The sequence below is a fragment of the Anas platyrhynchos genome, chromosome Z (genome assembly GCF_047663525.1).
Source record: "Anas platyrhynchos isolate ZD024472 breed Pekin duck chromosome Z, IASCAAS_PekinDuck_T2T, whole genome shotgun sequence".
Classification (NCBI taxonomy): Eukaryota; Metazoa; Chordata; class Aves; order Anseriformes; family Anatidae; genus Anas; species Anas platyrhynchos.
This window is the reverse complement of record NC_092621.1, coordinates 64,490,374-64,509,179: the sequence shown is the minus strand read 5'-3', so window position 1 is coordinate 64,509,179 and position 18,806 is coordinate 64,490,374. Positions and strand designations below refer to the sequence as shown.

The 18,806-nt window shown below is 35.0% G+C and overlaps 1 long non-coding RNA gene across 3 annotated transcripts in view; it reads right to left on the bottom strand.

Annotated features, from left to right (window-relative positions):
• LOC106019855 (uncharacterized) overlaps window positions 1-18,497 on the bottom strand; it is a 74,853-nt gene extending 56,356 nt beyond the window's left edge. The window contains exons 1-2 of one of the 3 annotated variants that reach the window (XR_005261835.2): window positions 18,065-18,497; window positions 7,548-7,622 (exon numbers count right to left, since the gene is read on the bottom strand). This is a non-coding gene — a long non-coding RNA (uncharacterized lncRNA). The remainder of the gene's footprint in view (window positions 1-7,547; window positions 7,623-18,064) is intronic. The other 2 variants (XR_005261836.2, XR_005261834.2) reach the window with 2 other exon arrangements.
• Between the last annotated feature and the right edge of the window lie 309 nt (window positions 18,498-18,806).

Genomic DNA, 18,806 nt, shown 5'->3' with positions numbered 1-18,806 from the left:
CATGTGGAGCCCTGCCAGTAGGAGACTGCTCCCTTCCACTGCCTGTCCCCCAGTCCTCCAAGATTAAGCTTAAAAAATATAAAGATAAGACAACACCAAATGCCAAGATCAGTATTGTCTGGTAGAAAGTGTGTCTGTGCTGACAGAAAAACAGCTACAGCAGAAACAAACCAGGGTTGTAACAGGGTTGAGCTTGGTCATGTCCAGAACTGGTCATGCATCCATTTCGTCTGTGGAAGAAAAAGGGCTTTGCTACAGAACTACATTAGCAGTAGGTCATGTTAAAAAGGTTGTCCAATGACGATCACTTATGATCATCACACACTCACTTCAAGAAGTAAAAATACCTGTTATACTTCTCTAAACACCAGCAAATGGGAATATTTTGGCTTTCATAGAGGTTCCCTTAGTTGCAGTTCATCTCTGGTGGCATGGGCAACATACTCAAAGATCCTGAACTAGGCAGCCTCACTTTTTGCCAGGCTTTGTTTTAATAATAATAATAATAATAATAATAATAATAATAATAATAATAATAATAATAAATCCTGGTGTTTTGTCCAATGTGACTAATCAACTCTATATAACGCAGCTCTTTACAATCATTGTTTGAAACAAACCTTAGACATTCTGTTCACTGTATGAACTAAGGACAGATAAAGGCAGTGCATGACATCACTCTGGATTGTTCAAGTGCTGTTATTCTTTGCTTCAGAGGAATTCATTAAAGTATATATACACCCTATTCATCCCTACTAAAATCTATTCAGGATTGTGTGTTATGTCATATTCACCTTCCACCATCTTCCAAAGGCTGTAACTCTCAAGAATACCATATATATAAATAGGCTTTAAAAAATATTATAGAGAAAATTTCTCCCTGAACCCAGCATAATTCTCATCAAGAAACACTTTTAAGTATTACAGAAAGCCAAATAGATGCTCATATCTTATGGATCAAGAAAATTAAGAATCTATTGATAGATATAGTCAAATAAATAAATAAATAAATAAATAAAACAGCTTTAAATAAGTGGAACATCTCAAATAATCACGTTAAAACACTTGTTTATTTTGGTAGGCTATAATAGGATTAAAACACAGAGTGCTTCTGAAATGTAAAACATACTTCAGTACCAGGGGAAGAAAATGCTGTTACTACTCAAGGCAAATCAAGGAGATTATTTAATTAAGATCGCTTCATCCTTTGAACAAATAAAGTAACCTGAATCTGTTTTCTTCTGACTTTACTTGTTCTGCTTCCCACAATTTTATTTGAATTGTTTTAATCAAAAGTACAGTTTTAATCATTGAGGTTGGAAAAGACTTTCAAGATCATCTGGTCCAACCATCACCTTACTACCAATGTCACCCACTAAGCCATGTCCCTAAGCACCACATCCAGCCTTTCCTTGAACACCCCCAAGGACTATGTTCCTTGGGCAACATGTACCGATGCCTGATTACTCTCTGAAATTAAATGTCTCATAACTTCTAATCTGAACCCCCCTGGTACAGCTTGATGTAATTCCCTCTAATCTTACCACTAGTTAGTTACCTGTGAGAAGAGGCTGACTCCCAGCTCCCCACACTTTCCTTTCAGGTAGTTGTAGAAAGCAATAAGGTCTCCCTGAGCCTCCTCTTCTCTAGACTAAACATCCCTTGTTCCCTCAGCCGCTCCTCATAGGACTTGTGTTCCGGGTTCTTCACCATCCACATCACTTGTTTTCATAGCACCTACCTTATGCTTATTAATCATTTCTAATCTTCTTTGAAATAAAACAGGGGCAATCTCTTGTGACCATATCTTCCAAAAATAGGCTCCTTGTTTACTTTTTTTTTTCTTTCTCTCTTCTTTCTTACCTTCTTTATGGTCAATTACATTGTTTTCTGCCCTGCTGTTTCTTTATAATTACAACTTTTTACAGCCACGTTCTCAAGACTATATTCTTCACTGGTAAGATCTTGTTATATCTTCAAATTGGAAATCTTCATAGTAAGTGGCTCTCTCTTAGCCATCATACTACATTCAGTGCCTACACTATGCACATTTTGCCCTGCATTATCCTAAAATGGCAGTAATCTTCATAGATCTTTGTTATTCTTCAATGTTTTATGACTAGCAAAATAATTATTACTTTGATAGTACAGGTAAAGTATTTAGAACAGTGTGAGATATATTTGTTTGCAGCCAAAGCTACTTATGGATTAATGATTATCTGAAAACACTAATTGGACCTTCAAAGGAGTCATGCCTCAATACACAGATGTAGAATTCTCGTAAGTCTTTTCTTTTCTGGTTCATTGTAATTATCTACTTTCCTGGTTTTTGTTTGTTTGTTTGCTTGCTTGTTTTGTTGTTGTTTATTAGTTTCTTTTCTGTTGTTGTTGTTTTGATATTTTTTTGTTTGTTTGTTTGTTGTTGTTGTTGTTTTTTCTTCCAGAAATGAAAACAAATAATCCAAGAAACCAGAATTTCATTTAATTACATCACAGAATCAAAAAGACCATTGCTTTGGTCTTTTTGAACACCTCTGTTGTACATCTGTGTTGAAGAACACATGACAGGATTTGTGTTTGCATAATTAATTATTTTTTCTTCTACAACCAGTAAGATTTTTTATATATATATATATATATCTCACATGCAATTTTTCTTAAGTTAAATAACCCATTTGCAAATATTGTGCAGTATTACTAAAACATGCAACAAGATTTTACCATAAGTCTATTTTTTTCATAAGCTTTGGAGAAACAGTATAGTCAGTACCACTACTGAGTGCCATTATTTCCCAGTCCAGGAAGACATGAATACAATGAAATTTATCCCTTTGCAATATACAGGGTTATGTATTTGTATCCAAGAGCCATCTGAAAGGGAGACTGATCTCAGCATACTGACATAAACTTTGATTTTTTTCAAAGTAAAAAGGAAAAGCAGGAATGTCAATATGCTAATAAATTAGGAGAAACAGGTACTGAGGAACTAAAAAGAAAAAAAAAAATGTTCATGTGCAGAGCTTTTCTTGCTTGTTATTTTCTCACTTATATAGATTGGGGGTTTATACCTTCAAAATATTTTAGAAATTAAAAAAAAAAAAAACAAAAAAACAACAACCAACCAACCAACCAACCAAACAAACAAACAAACAAACAACTAACAGAATTACTACGATATTAAAAAAAAATACATTGTTGTAGTACTTTCCATTTATACTAATATTATCAAAAAGGTGTATATAGGAACATAACTAAAGTTAATATGGCATAGAGGCTATTTTTGTAGGTATTTAGTACACAATAGCACATCTTAGGTCTATTTTGTAAATGATTGGTAAAAGCTTTCTTATAGCCAATATAAAAGCATTGCATATACGTATATGAACAAAAATTCTTGTTCACTCAAAATAAGTCTTCTTGAACAAATGGACAGCAACATTGCTTGTTAACAAATGGACAGGTGGTCAGTAGAGCCAAGATTTACAGGCAGAAGAAATTTATTGAAAAAGTTCTTTATAAACAGATAGAGCAAGGCTGGCTACATGAATTAATCTTCTGCACACACTCACAGGCAGATGCTTTGCAAGAATGGCAATCCAAATGGAGAGCAGAACAGTGTGGACATTATGCAGATAAATATATTACAGACTGGGAAACTTTGGGAAAACTGAGGAAGACTCAGGTCTAGATTACAATTTTCAATACAGAAACCTGGTGAGAAGTTGATTTTTTGCAAAGTGTCCATCTATAAGAAGTCTGATTTGGTACCAGAACATCAGCATTGAAGTGTTCCTATGTTTAAATATTTAGACTTAACAAGTGATCACCCTAGAAAAAGCCATTATTTAATATCTGTTTAATCAAATGGGAGATGACACACTTTTTTTCTTGAGTATGACTGATCTCATTTGGTTAGTCAGGTACTTGTTGGGCATAAGACTACAGGAGTGGTTAAGCAAAAAATAATCATGAAGTGGGAACCTCAACTCAGAGGGAAGAGTTCAGAGCATCTGTAGTCAGAGGGCTACAGATGAGATCCTCTGAGGCTTCCACTAGGCCTGTGATTTCTGATTTGGATCCAAAATGAAAGAAGGAAAATTTGAGATGATAATAATAGTGCACAGAAACAAATTTCACATGGAAGGAGATTGTGCAAGGTAGGAATCTTTTCATGATGTCTAGGCTACCTCCTGAATATAAACAATAGAAGTATATGCATATGTTTCTCAGATTTCATAGAATCATTAAGGCTGGAAAAGACCTCCAAGATCATCTGGTCCAACCATCCCCCTAGGTTAGTAGGTCTACTAGAGATTAATGATTCAACAGCAATTCTGTAATGATTCTATGATTCTAATGATTCTACTCTAGGATGTTTGTGTGACTTCCAGCAGCTGCTTGTAGAATGCCTCATCCATCTCTTCACCCTGGTTTGGCAGTCTATAACAGACTCTCACCAGGATGTCCTCTTTGTTAGATATCCTCCTGATTCTTATCCTTAGGGACTTTACCTTATCATTCCCAGCCCCGAGCTCAAGAACACTGAAACACTCTTTAATATAGACAGCCATGCCACCACCCCTCCTTTGTTACCTGTCCATCTGAAAAGCTTATAGCCATCCATTGCAGCACTCCAGTTGCAGGAGTGGTCCCACCACATTTCTTTTGTGGCTTTGAATTTATTTCATCCTGTCTTACTCCACATCACTCCACACTAAAGCAGCCCCATCAGTGTGCAAGGATGCATCAAGATTTTTTTTTTTTTTTTTTTCTCTAAATGATACCTTTTCTTCCCTTACAGCCACCTCATACCTCTTCTTTTTCCATTTCTTTCTGAACAAATGAGAAAAGATCTCTTTGGAGCAGTTCTTCCTCTAGGTAACAGGAGGTTAACTTGTTCTTGAGTTACTTGTGTCAGTATTTCTTGGAAATTCTGTGCATTCCTGTGTTTATGTCATAGTAGTAGGCATAAGCATATGACAACATATTAGAGAGGAAAGGGAAAGGGACAATAATTTCAATGCTTACTACATAATCTAAAATTTTGCTGAATATGCTAACAGGGAAAAGCCCACCCCTAAAATAAGCTTTCAAATTGAGATAAGTTTTATAAAAGAACATCAGAGAACAGTGATAGATGTTTGCTCTTTGCTCAGTCATGTGAAAGTACTGTTTAATTATGGATTAATTTGCAGTTTTAGCTTCTTGACTGGTGTCATTCTTTCCATTTTCTTCTTTGAGATCACGTTGAGCAAGGGTGATATACAGATAACATTTGATATTATTCACCTGCCTATATTCTCTAGAGAACATCAAAAAATATATAGGGAGGGAGGGAGGGAGGAAAACACATCACCAACATTTGAGTTTTTTATTAGGAAAAGAAGATAAAACAGCAAGAACTGGGTCTGAAACAATAAAAGTACAACTCTCTCCAGACAAGAGATATGAGAAATACACAAGATGCCTATTTTACTTTAGGACCTGAATTTTAAAAATATATGAAATTCTTTGCCAAAAATATATAAAACAGAACTCTTGTAATTCTAATGATGTCATTTTTAACACAAAGGAGTCAGTATCTAAAACATTATTTATTTATTTATTAAGATTAATGTGACCTAAAGTGTGGTATGCCTTTTTTTTTAAAAAAAAAAAAAAAAAAAACAAAAAACCCTTAGATTGTCTCCTTTGCTATGCATTTGACCCTAGAAGGGTAATCTAACAAAATAAAACATCTTGTCCTATAGGAAATATAACGAACTTTGTTACGTCTTGAAGCACTGATGGAACAGCAGGGAAAAAAAAAAAAAGAGTGTTTGTAATGTAAGACCAGTATTTGTAAACAAAAACATGCCCCACCAGCCAATGAGTATGGTTTCAGACCTTTGCATTGCATTGAAAATTTAACACGTTTCAATATAGTATGTCAGGATCACTCTTGTGCAGAGCATCTTCTGGTTAAAAATAATACAATAGTTAGAACTGCTAGCATCTCTGAACCATAATGATTGTCTTTAACTTATTTTTAATGTTAGTTTATTCTGCAAGAGAGTAGTTCAGAATGATTTCATCAGGTGTGTCAATTTCCTGGGAGATAAACTATTTTTAACAATGCTTTCTTCCAAATATATTTTAATTATCACTAGTGCATGAAAGGAACAAATTAGGAACAGATTCTGTATCTCACCTGTGACTAAGCAGTACTTTTCTATAGATGTAGTTGAACTGAAGCCATGACCAAGAAGACATGACCAAGACTGTCAGTTTGGCCTAAAATGATAATATTAGTGTACTGAGAACAACTTGATAGGTTGCTGGAGGTGCTGAGAAGAACCAAGCTGTATTTCTCAAAGAGCTTGTTTACATCCCCCTGACAAGTCAGTCTGGGAAACAATGGTGACAAATGAAAACAAGAAGCAATGTGGACTGAACACCAATCAGTGCTCAGAACAGTAAGTGCCTCTTCTCTATTGCATCTATGGTTTATTTTTTATCTCCCTGTTGTTTTTCTATGCAGTCATGTTAAGTTGAACATTCCTGAGATTTTAGATGAGAATAGATGACCAAAGTTCTGAGCAACAGTGCAGTATCCACTGCAAAGTATACACGTTCATGATACAACATTATTAACAACAACAAGTACTCATTAACAACAGCAACAAAAAACTTATGCTTAATTGAAGTATGATTACCACGGTGTAACACAGCATCTCTGTGCTGCAATCCTTAGAAAACATACTCTACAGACAAATTTCTTTAACCTAGGTCAACAAATGTAACTATGACAGATACCATAAGAACCTGAAAACAGAAATGACTACTTGAAATTCTGCATTAAACTTCAAAAAGTAAATTATAGATATATCCTTCATAAATGTATATTTTTTTCATTAACATCACTTTATATACTTTTGCAAATTACTCCAACAGAGAAAATGCTTTGCTTCACTTATGGAGAGTAGCTAAACCATGTTTTGTTGTCAAAAACAACAATAATCCTGCAAATATATATTTGTTTGTTTGCTATCACATCAAGCATAACTATACCAGCCTAATAGAGGTAAATCGAAAGGCAACATTTTTGTTGTAACATATAAATCACTTCTGCAATATCCTTACTTCAGGTTGTCTCTGCCAGCTGTAGCTACAGCCCACCTTCTCCACCCATCAGACATAGATCATCAGCTGTTAAATGCATTAGATTATTGACAATTATCTCAGTTATTTCCTGTGCTAAACTTATTCACCTCAGCAGAGATACATTAATAGAGCTGTTTCTTACAGGAATCTGAATAAACATTATACCATTCTGTAAAGCTTCTCTCTACTTACTCCTCTCAACATTTACATATGGCAGATAGTTCGATCTTTCCGATGTAAACAGGTATCCAGCTGCAGATTTGGTTGCTATTTAGTCTATTTCAACCAAAAGATCACTTTTGTGAAAGGAAAGAAGTCCATAAGATTGCTACTCAGATCTATATGTTTTATTTATTTATAAATGAGCAGGTAAAGCAGACAATTAAGTGGGTGATGAGACTTACCAATGACATCAGTCATGGAATCCACTCCATTGCATGCAAAGAGTAAAAAAGAGGATACTTCAGCTTGACAATTACCTGAATGAAGGGTTACAGCTGCAGTTAATAAAATTACAATCAAGGAGTCATTCCAGAAAAATTATCAAGCAGCTGGTTTAAAAACAAACCAAATGAAAGTACATTTGCTTCTAATCTTTCCAATAAGCACGAAAGCACGATTAAGTTCTTGGTAGTGGTGATGGTGTTTTGTTTTGTTTTGTTTTGTTTTGTTTTGTTTTGTTTTGTTTTGTTTTGTTTTGTTTTGTTTTGTTTTGTTTTGTTTTGTTTTGTTTTGTTTTGTTTTGTTTTGTTTTGTTTTGTTTTGTTTTGTTTTGTTTTGTTCTCCTTTTCTCCTCTTTTTTTTTTTTTTTTTTTCCTTCTTTACTAGGAAGGTGTGTGAGGATTCAGCTAAAATTGTAACTACACATTCCTTAGCTGTAACATCAGGAATTAGAATCTAGGCTTTTATTCACCTGATACAAGAAAGAAGGAAGATGAAGTTACCATGGGGAGTGCTGAAGGACCTCTGTGAGTTTCCCAAGTGGACAACTGTGGTCCCGTGCAAGAAACCTACAGGACTAGATGCATCAGCTTCTCTTGAGCACTTAGACTTGCATTCTCCCCTCTGGAGCAGGAATAGATATGTATTTTAAGGGACTGTTTGCTAGTTTGGCTGAGATGCATTTGGTTGATTTACCCCCCAAAATGTTTCCAACACCAAGTCCCACAGTTCAGCTTCTATCACCTTAATTCAAAAAGTGAATCAAGCCTATTAAGTTTCTCTAACACTGGAAAAAAGACTAAGAAGGAGGATTAAATACTTAGTAATACCATGGAGAAATATAAACTACAGGTTGGTAGAATTTTTTCCATCTTATGGGAGCATTTTGTATTAATATGTGGCCTCAATGTCTCCTTTTGTAGTCCAGTACTGTAAAAGAACCGAATCACTATCTTATTGAGCAATCTGTAGAGAAAATAAGAAAATGCAAATGTTTCTCTATATGCAACACATAGACCATCTGTAAGTCATATCATCTTTTTTTTTTTTTTTTCCTTAATATTGCATACTCTCTACTAAGAAAGACTGAGAGCTCAATCTTTCCCTTTTGGCTTTCCTTAGAGCAAGCCAGCTGCCTCATGGAGCTATCAGCAGGGTTTATTTTTCCTGGCTTGGATGCAAACCCCTAGTTATTAATATGGGAGTGAGCTCTGCTAGCTGACAATTTAAGATAAAGTAAATTGGAAGTGACATAAAGGAGCGTGTGGGTGTTAATGTGCGTCACCAAGGTTCTTTTCTGACATCCTGAAAGGTCTTGTCTGTATGGCTGACACTAGCAACCTTTACTAGTGACCCTGTGCTATTAAAGGGTAGGCACTCTCATTGATTTGTAAAAGTGACAGATGCGGCATGTGGTTGTAAATTAGCCATGTGAAGTCAGTCTCCAGAGATTTCCAAGCATGTTTTTTCCTTTGCAATGATTTGTGTTCTTCCATTTACCAAGCTGCATGAAGTGAGGCACTTAACTCTTTTTCACCAGTCATCTCATTGTACTTCACTTTTTTTTCTGATTCTTTTCTTCTTTTCCCACTCTCCCTAATCTGTTATTATTCACAAGACTAAACTTCTCAGTTGTTTCTTAAGATGCTTTTCTTTTTCTCTTCATAGTATTTCTAAAGAAGGTTAACAAAGTTATATTAGGATAAAGTTGAAATCTCTTCCAAACCCTTAAGCCCTAGCTTTTATTTACAAGTACATATATTTATATATATACATACGTGTATATATACACATATGTTTATGATTTTTTTCTTATGACAGAATTACTGTTCTGATGAGGATTTTATTATTAATTGTCACTGGTCACACAGAGTGCAAAGGGAGAGTGAGTGAGCTTCCAAGTATCTTCAGTTCTTACAAAGAAACTCAGGTGTGATGGAATAGCACCATTTAAGAAAGGGAGAAGTTATTTTTTACAACTACAGCTGCATAATGCAAATAATAATGGGAAATAAATTTAAATGTTTCTAGCCTCAATTAGGTAATTCACATCAGCCTTTTAACAAGTATCTACAGTGTTCATATGACATTATGGGGACCTGGAACCACCACATATTCCATTCCTACCAAGTAAGAATTAAGCTACAGCAGACAATCTACCATCTCTCTTCCATGAATTTCCTTCCATGGAAATTCAATCATGCCATTATAATGCTGATTTTAGATATGTATTTATATTGCAACTTATTTGCTACAATAAATCAGAGTTCCATTCAGGTAAAGATTAGCTGGATGATCAACCTCTAATAATTAAATGCAGGACATTAAACACTTATCACAGAAAGTATCTATGTGCCATTTGCTACAAAACCAAACCCAAAGCAAAACAAAAACATGTCAAGACAAATTATTCCTTGGTCTAAATGTCACCAGCTGTAAAAAGCACCATGACAAAATGTGCAGGTTAAAAGGTCATGACCTCATAAAACTACTATTCTAGCTCCTTATCCTAAATCACTTCCAATTATGTATGGTAAGTTCTTTCTATTTTGAAGTAGAAAACACATTTTCTGAGAATTTCAAGCTGGGCATTCAGTGTAGATCCAGAGGTGAAAGGTTCAGGGTTTTAGCTGCTAAGCCGCCAATCTCTGTCCTCTCCTCTTTTCTCTTTCCTTTTGAAGTTATTCACAACAGTTATTTCTAGTGAGTATTCATTCAGTGAGGAAAGCTTGTGCTGAAACTGTCTTCCACGCACTTTAGGATTCCAACAATTCATAACATTGTTATTTTTATTTCTAGATTCAGCCAAATGCACATAGGTACCCTATTAATGCAGTGGCATTTGAGACTGAGATATTTGTCCATAAATTTGACTTTGAATAAATAAATAAATAAATTAATATTTCCAAATCTTTTCCATGCAACAAGGATGGGTCATATTTGATCACAAATAGATCTCAGTGCACTGTGATCACTATAACACCTCACTAGTTCACCTCTATGCTATCTCATATGTGAGTCCATGACAGACTTTGCCAGGGGAAGCTCACTTTCTGAGAGAAAGAGGAAGTATAGAAATGACAGGACCCTTTAGTGTTAAAATTTAATATGAAGCTATATTACCATAATTATCACAGTGGAAACCACTGTCTCATCAAGCAGCCGGATCCCAGGACGTGGAGTTAATTATTTATGTGTTCAGAACTGGTGTTTTGGGTACATTTGGAAGGCTGAGTTAGCACTGTAAGGGGTTGGAAAGGGTTTAAGGATTTTCAGTGTCTTTCCTCCCACCCCCTCCCGTCCACTCCCCTCCCTTTTCCCTCAGTAGCTTCTAAATGTTTTATAATTATTCATTTTAAACCTATTTCCTGGTCAATCATTCTGAAGCTGCTCATTCCTTCCCTTTAATAAAGTCCAAAACTGACTGTTACTATGGAAACTGCTACAGATGTAACAGCTGCAATTCACAAGAAAGAAAAAGAAGAGGAAAATGGATCAAGAAGTGTCACTTGCATTATGCAAAATTTCATAGTGATGTATGAATTGCGTGCTGTGAATAAGGTTCTTTGTGAACCCAAAAAGTTAGAAAGGTCACCCTAGTATTAGAGGAAATGATTCCTAAGTCAGTAAATGAATTGTTTTCAAATTTTTTTTGTGAAAAAAAAAGAGTTATTTATAATCTCTTTTTTGAAACTGTTTTTATAGAAATATACATATATATATATATATCATTTTTTCTTTTAAGTGTCTTTGCCTATAAACAAATTTTGATCTCTCTTTCCCTTTTTTGGGGGGGTTAGGAACACTCAGAGAGAGAAAAAAAAAAAAAAAAAAAAAAGTTATGCTTTAAGCACAACTGACATGTGAGCACCATTTGTTACCAGGTGGTCAATTACATCTTTTCTTTGCATATTTAAAGGTATTTTATGCAACTACTTAAAATCTCTCCTGAACATGTGTATTACGCAAAAGAAAATGGGGCTGTGAAAACTCAAAATAATGGAAGAATTGTAGTAAGCAAAAGCTGTGCAGGAATGTACTCAGCCTGTTTCCCTTATCAATTGCAGTATTTTTACACCCCCATAAATTTCTCTGACTGCAAGCCAGTTTCTGCAGACATAGTCTGGAGAGCCTCAGAGAGGGAAGGGAGAATCAGGCCTTTTGTCTAGTGCTCAGCTGCCATCAATTATTTAGGAGAAAAATTATGTGACATTTTTCTTTCAATTATGCTGTTTAACAAGGCTTGGGAGTTAATACTGACCAGAAGATGTTTTATCCAAGATATGCTGTAAAATACTCTGCACTCTGTAGAATAGATCTCCCTTGGCTCTCAATTAATGACTGCAGCCATGCAACCACACTAAACTGACTAATCTGACTTGACTGGAGCTGAATGCACCTCAGTGTTTTTAATTATTTTTTTTTTATTATTATTATTATTATTTTCCCTCATAATATATAGAGAACTGTTTGTGCTGGATGTGCAGTAATAAAAATTTGTCAAATGTGTCAAAAGACTTAACTTCATAATATAATTCTTCAAAGAGAGGGTTGTATAAAAAACAGAAGGCATGCTGCTTTATTATTACTGTGGGGACTGCGTGATCCTGTGCCTGACAAAGATCTGTTTAAGATGTATGAGCAGTGTTGTGAGTCTGTATCCAACAGCATCCTTATTGTTTTTTCATCCAGCAGTTTAGACTTCAGCTTGGAAACTCACTCCTGCCTTTTGCCCTTGACTTAACAGTTCTGCACAAGCGGTTAAGTACATTCCCAAGCTGTGCATTTTACACACTCTGAACATTAAGCGACAATTTAAATATTATGACATGCACTGAGGCATGCATCAGATATAAAGAGGAAATTCTTAACAAGTATATTTTTAACAAAGTCTTATTTCCACATGAAGCTCTCTGCCTGGCATCACAGCTTCTGAAAATCTGTAGCGACTCACTCACTGGAAAACTCAATGGAAGTGCAAATGTAATCTCTAGATTTGACAATCACCTGCCCCCTTTACAGCTCCATTACTTGATGTTTGCTAATTTGATATTAAATCATGGGACTCCTCTGAGAAATAAGTTAATTCATTCCTTTTAATTTATATCTTGTTTTTGTGTTCAACTATTGTTTTCTTTTAGCATGCTCAATCAATATCCCTATCTGACTTATATATAACTTATATAACTTATATTATAACTTATCTGACTGCTTTTGTTGTGTTTTCTTTGCCTCAGGATTGACAAAATGCATAGCGTAAGAGTTCCAAAGTTGTTAAATTGCATGTCATTGCCCATTGTTCATTTATGTTGTACCACAGATTTCAGATCAGCACTGAAAAATCAATTCTGACATGAGCCAAACAAGTATTTCTTGATGTTCTGGTAAAAAGAGGCTACATTTTCAGGAAAGCCTTAAATTCTGTAAAGAAAATGTGTCTTCAACTCTGTTTCAACCATTTCACTTTTGGAGGCATAGTCAACGTGATTCCAAAACAACTACAGAAAATTTACAATCTGTATTGCTTAGTTTATTTCTGTTCTTTCATCACTTGTAGGCCTTAGTATCCAGGATGATTGCTTTAAAATGCTGCATTATCTTTGAACCATGATACTCTATACATATTAGTGTAATCCCAGATTAAGAAGAAAAGTTGAGGAATGAGAGGGATGAAAGTTATTCAGCAAAGCCAAAGAAACTTCCTTCCTTACAAGTTTGGTGTCCCTTTGTGAAACAGACTCAAAGTTATACAGAGCATAAACAACAACCTAAAGAACTGAGAGTGCAGGAAGAGCTATTTGCTGTAAAGGACTAAAAAAAATAATTATGTAAATGACATAAAGCATTTGGAGTTTCTTACATCAGTGATTTGTGCATGTTGTTTGCCCTGTTGCTTTGTCATGGACTGTATCCCCCCTTTAACACTTCAACCAGAGAGACACCTACGTGCAGGTAAAATACAGTATGCTAAGCTGTCTGTAGTCAGCAAGATGCTACCTTAGATCACAGAGATGAGCTCTGCAATGTTTCCTGTAGAGGTACAACCAAGAGAAGAAGCAGCCAACAGAGAGCTCTCAGCCACATTTTTACTGTTCCAAAGTCCTCAGCAATGCCTCAAAATATGTCTCACTTCCAACAGGCTATGTATGCTATAAACCACTGCACCGCCCCTAGCAGAGACAGTGTGAGAGACAGACAGAAACTCCAAGCAAACCCTTTTTGCTAGAGTTTGCCTCAAATGGGGAACAATTTTTGCAATTCAGAAAGGTGTTTGTTTGTTTGTTTGTTAGTTTTTGGGGGCGAGATCCCCTTCAGTCTGAAAAGAGGGGGCCAGTGTGGGATGAGGATTTTGCCTGGGGAATAACAGTATCTTTCCCCAGATTGATCTACTGCAAAAATTACATCTCGTTAATAGAAGTTAGGAATCAACACTTTGAAAAGTTACATTCAGAAAGCAAAATCTTTAGAAATGAAAACCAGGATCCATTTCTTCTTTCTCAAGTGAAATCACAGTACAACCCAAGGAATTTATCAGCAGCTTACACTGTGGCAGATGATCTATCAGCAGACAAGGCTCTATGAAATCATCTCACTCTGTTCACAAATATGTCATACATTAAGGTTCCCTTTGAGTATCAGGAACACTGCTTCTTTTCTTAAAGAAAGAATATTTTTTATTTTTTCAGTCTTGTAGCAAATTAGAAATACATAGAAATATTTTGACAGAAACCTGGTCTAGATAATGATTTTTTCTTCACTTGTTCTTATATCTTTCTTCAAAAGATAAATTTAAAATATGGCCACAATTCCTCTTAAGTGTTTTATCAGAAATAGAGCATAACATTTCACACAGAAGAGGCTTTTTAAACATTTGTATGGTTCAATGTGAAAAATTTCCATTATCCCAGAGGAATTTAGTGGAAGAGTGAAATCTCAGTAGCATGAAATCACCGAAAATGGAATGGAAATTTTCCCCCCACTAAATTTTCCGTATAAAAATATCCCTTCTCTTTTATACACATATATTAAAAGCAAGATGTAATAAAGACAGAAATAAACTCTGTGTAATAATCATAGTTTAAGCATTTAACATACCTTGTGAATTGTTGAGCTATTTTATTTTGTAATAAATATTGAATAATTGATTTATCTCTCTGTTTCCAGTAATTTGTTCCACATTCTGTGTACTTGCTATTTTATTTCCTTTTCAAAGAAAAGGCAGTAAGGAATGGAAAGAAAAGACAGTAAGGAAAGGACATACTTTGGTTATAATTATGCAGAGCTTTATTTAAGATGAATTTCAAGGAACACACACCTTTTTTTTTTTTTTTTTTTTTTTTTTTTGCTTTGAAAGACTATTTCTATTTGAAAAATAACATATATTAGTGTACGTATGTCTTTTTTTTCATTAAGACCATTATTTTCCGTATCATTCAGTATCATTACACTAGTGAAAAGCACTCCACAACATCTGCAAAATTTGCTGCACTTATAAAACAAGAAATACTTTGCTCTCTTACGTGGTGTGAAAGACAAGAAAAATAGAATAGAATTGTGAGGTGAGTCTAGCAGAGTTACATATCCATAACCACCCCATGAAATACAGTGGTTATTTATTTTAATGATTCTGGCTTTAGATGGCCTTACTGTTTAATAATCTCCTCTAATTCTATTTTATATCAAGGATATAAATGCTAATGCTATTAGAAGATGTTACTGAATCTATATCACAATGAAAAATACCCAAATAACTACATGTGCGCAAAATAAAGACCAGCTGCAAGTCCCATGTGAATGTCCAGTTAGTGTAATATATAACTCATCAGTAACAATTCCAGATCTTTATAAAGGTAACCTCCCAAGAAATCAACGGGTCATATGACAGATATTTTAGCACATCTACCTTCAAGAGGAAAAAAAAAAAAAAAAAAAAAGTTTAGGGGGAATGTATTTCTAGGACAATAATCAGTCTCTTTCAGTCACAAGGCAACTGGTTACTACTGGTTACTACATTTGGGTTAAATTCCAATGTTGTCTTTAAAACGTTACAACACTGCTTAAGATTTGAGATGGTATTGAGCAATTGCTGAAAGGTGCCTTGAATGTATGTAATGTTTAGAGGAGCAAATCATGACATTAATTCAACATTCCTTTGAAGAAATATTCTATTTTTTTCTTGATGAAAAAGTAGTGCACAGTATTAGTGTTAATGACATTGTGATGTTAAAAGTTAATAACAGAAATGTTTTGTTTTCTTCTGTTTTGTTTTAATTAAACAGGAATTAATCTAAACTTTGGAAGTCATTATCCAAAATAAATGAGTATTAGAACCTCAACAGAATAATTTTGGAAACTCTTCTTAACTAACAAACCAATTAACTTGGTTAAAATATTTAATCATTCCTTTACAGATAGAACTCACACAGAATTTCAAGTGAGAATTACCATTATCATTTAAAAGAATGGAAAACATCCCACAGATGTCTCTGCGTGACTTGAAGAAGAAAAGATGGCAGCCAGAGAAGTAGAACTGCACAGTCCCCTTAGGGATTCAAAAATAAAAATAATAACAATTAAACAAACAAACAAACAAAACACGCTCTGGCTCTGTGCCATCTTGTGAAGCTGACTACCTGTACCTGTCAGGCATCATGATTCATGACAGACAGCAGAAAAGATGCACAGGTGCTGTGTTATTGTGGAATGAGAATAGATTACAGTATTTAGACAGCTTTAGTATCTGGTTACATACTGGAGACACTATATATCAATGCCAAGTTTAGGATATTGTAGAGGTTCTCTGGTAAACTCAGAGATCTCTAGAGTTGTACAACTCTTTCTATAAGTGTAATAATTATCAATGTGATAATATGTGCCTGGGCTTAATCCTCCCATTACAGAACATATGGGGCTGCTCACAGAAGTTTTATATACCCATTAAAAAGGGAATGTGCATGTTCTCCATAAAATACAGATTTCCATCCTTTATCTGTATATATAATAATAATAATAATAATAATAATAATAATAATAATAATAATAATAATAATAATAATAATAATAATAATTAATAAAAGTGTTGTCTTGCAGCTCTGATTATTTTTCTGACTCTGTTCACAGAGGTTTGGCTCCTCAAGCATTAGCAATTCTGGATTCCCCCAAGCATAGACACAATCTGTTGGCTGCAAGGTGTCAGGACAGGTCACACCAACCTGTCCTATGTTACTGAAGCCAGAGGCAGGAGCACACAAAACAGGAAGGACCCAGAGCCCTTCATGAAGTGAACTCCAACTGATACCTTGGTTGAGCATCGTTTGAAGAGGATAACATTTTCATTGTGTAACTCTATTTTGACAAAGAGAACCCAGGACCTGAACACAACCAGCATGAAAAACCTTTGTGTATTAATTCCTGGCTTAAGAAGGACCCTTGCTAGAAATGCCTGAAGAGAAGAGAGACAATATGTCTTTCTGCAAGGCAAGATGTGATCTCTGGAAATCCAACAAACCTAACCTAAATAACCATTTTAAATATACATCTTTGACTGTGAAAACTTAACAACTTGCGCTAGCCATAGGGCAGAAATATAGAAGTGTTTAATGCAAAGAAAACATCAAAGGGAAAAGCTAAGTTTCAAAGATAGGACTTCTAAAAAGCAATACCACCATTCTCCAAAGCTCCCCAGGCTCTTCTCTAGTGGCTGTCTCAAGTGGAAGTGTTCAAGGGGACATAGATCAACCAGATTTGAAAACAGAATTTTTCAGTGGCATTCTTCAACATTCTAGATAAGACTGGGGGAATTTTTTCCTGCTACTGTTCTGTGTCTTTATTCTAACTTGTTGTGGTGCTGACATCTTCTCTGGAATCACCTCATGATGATTCAACTCAACAATCCTGTTTTACCTTTCAGGTCAGTGCTCTCACTAAAGTGGGGGAAGGTTGAATTACCCTGATTTTGTGGTATGCTCCGTGTTTTAACATCCAGTCAGATATGAGACCCTCCTCTTCCTTACTTGTTTCAACCTTCTCCTGGTACTAAGTGTACCAGTAGATATTTTATGTATAAACATTTAGTTATATTATCCCAGTAGTTATTTTATACATAATTATGTATACATACATATATATAGTTTAATTTAACATTTTTAAATTGAAGTGGAATCAGAAGAGTTTTGCTAAAATTAGCCTTTTATCTGAATACAGTATTGACCAAAGATGATATGGTTTTGATTCTGAAAGACCAAAACCACATTATAACTAATCTTAGTATGATTCTTATTGTAACCAATTGTGTAGAATGCTTTGCCTCACTTCCTGTAGTCATGACATTTTATTCATGCACTATAACTTTTAAGCATACACTGTCATACTGTTAATATACAGTAAACAATATAACTGACTTTCTTAAGAGCTCCCTTTCTCACTTCTCAAACCTCCACGAATCACAATAAAGGCATCTTTGAGATTATATTTTTCTTACCTAAGAAAAGTCATCAAGTTGATCACCATCTGAATCTTTTCAGCATTTCAAAGCCATCTTCCATCTGTATCTTTGCCAGAACAGTACAAGGGTTTCCTTTCAATTTGTAGTTGCACTGGGGAAGTATTTTGATTTTTGATTTGGACTGTGATCTCCCAGAGGTTCCAGGGTTTCTGGCTGAAAGTAAGGATTCATGTTTTATGTTTCCTTGCAGCAGAGCAGTACTATGCACTGCACACTGTGCTTCAGCCTATAGATTTTTGAAAGCATGTCCGGTACCTATTTTGTGGGTCTTTGGACACTCAAGCATGGTTTCCTGAGGGAATGAGTCAGGCTGCACACATTTTCAGCCTCTCTTTGTTCCACAAACTATGTAATACTCTCAGAGACTACTCACAGTAATATGTGGTAACAGACTGAAGTGTCTATATAAAAATATCTGAGTATTTGGCACCTGGTATTATAGCCTGCCCCATAAAGCCATGCTTGCATTTAAACAATTCCTGAACTCTATACCATGACTTACACAATGCTGGGTGGAGGATTAAATAAAGCCACTCATATTAGGGACCACAACTTGTTCTTTCCCGAGCAAAGTCAATCACAAATGAATATGGATCTGAAATAATGCTTTAATCTTAATAACTCTTTGGTACCCCTGTATATCTTAAACTCATTGTTTTAAATAGTGCACAACTGCCTATACCATGTGGGAGGCACAGAGCCAGCACAAGCAGTTCCA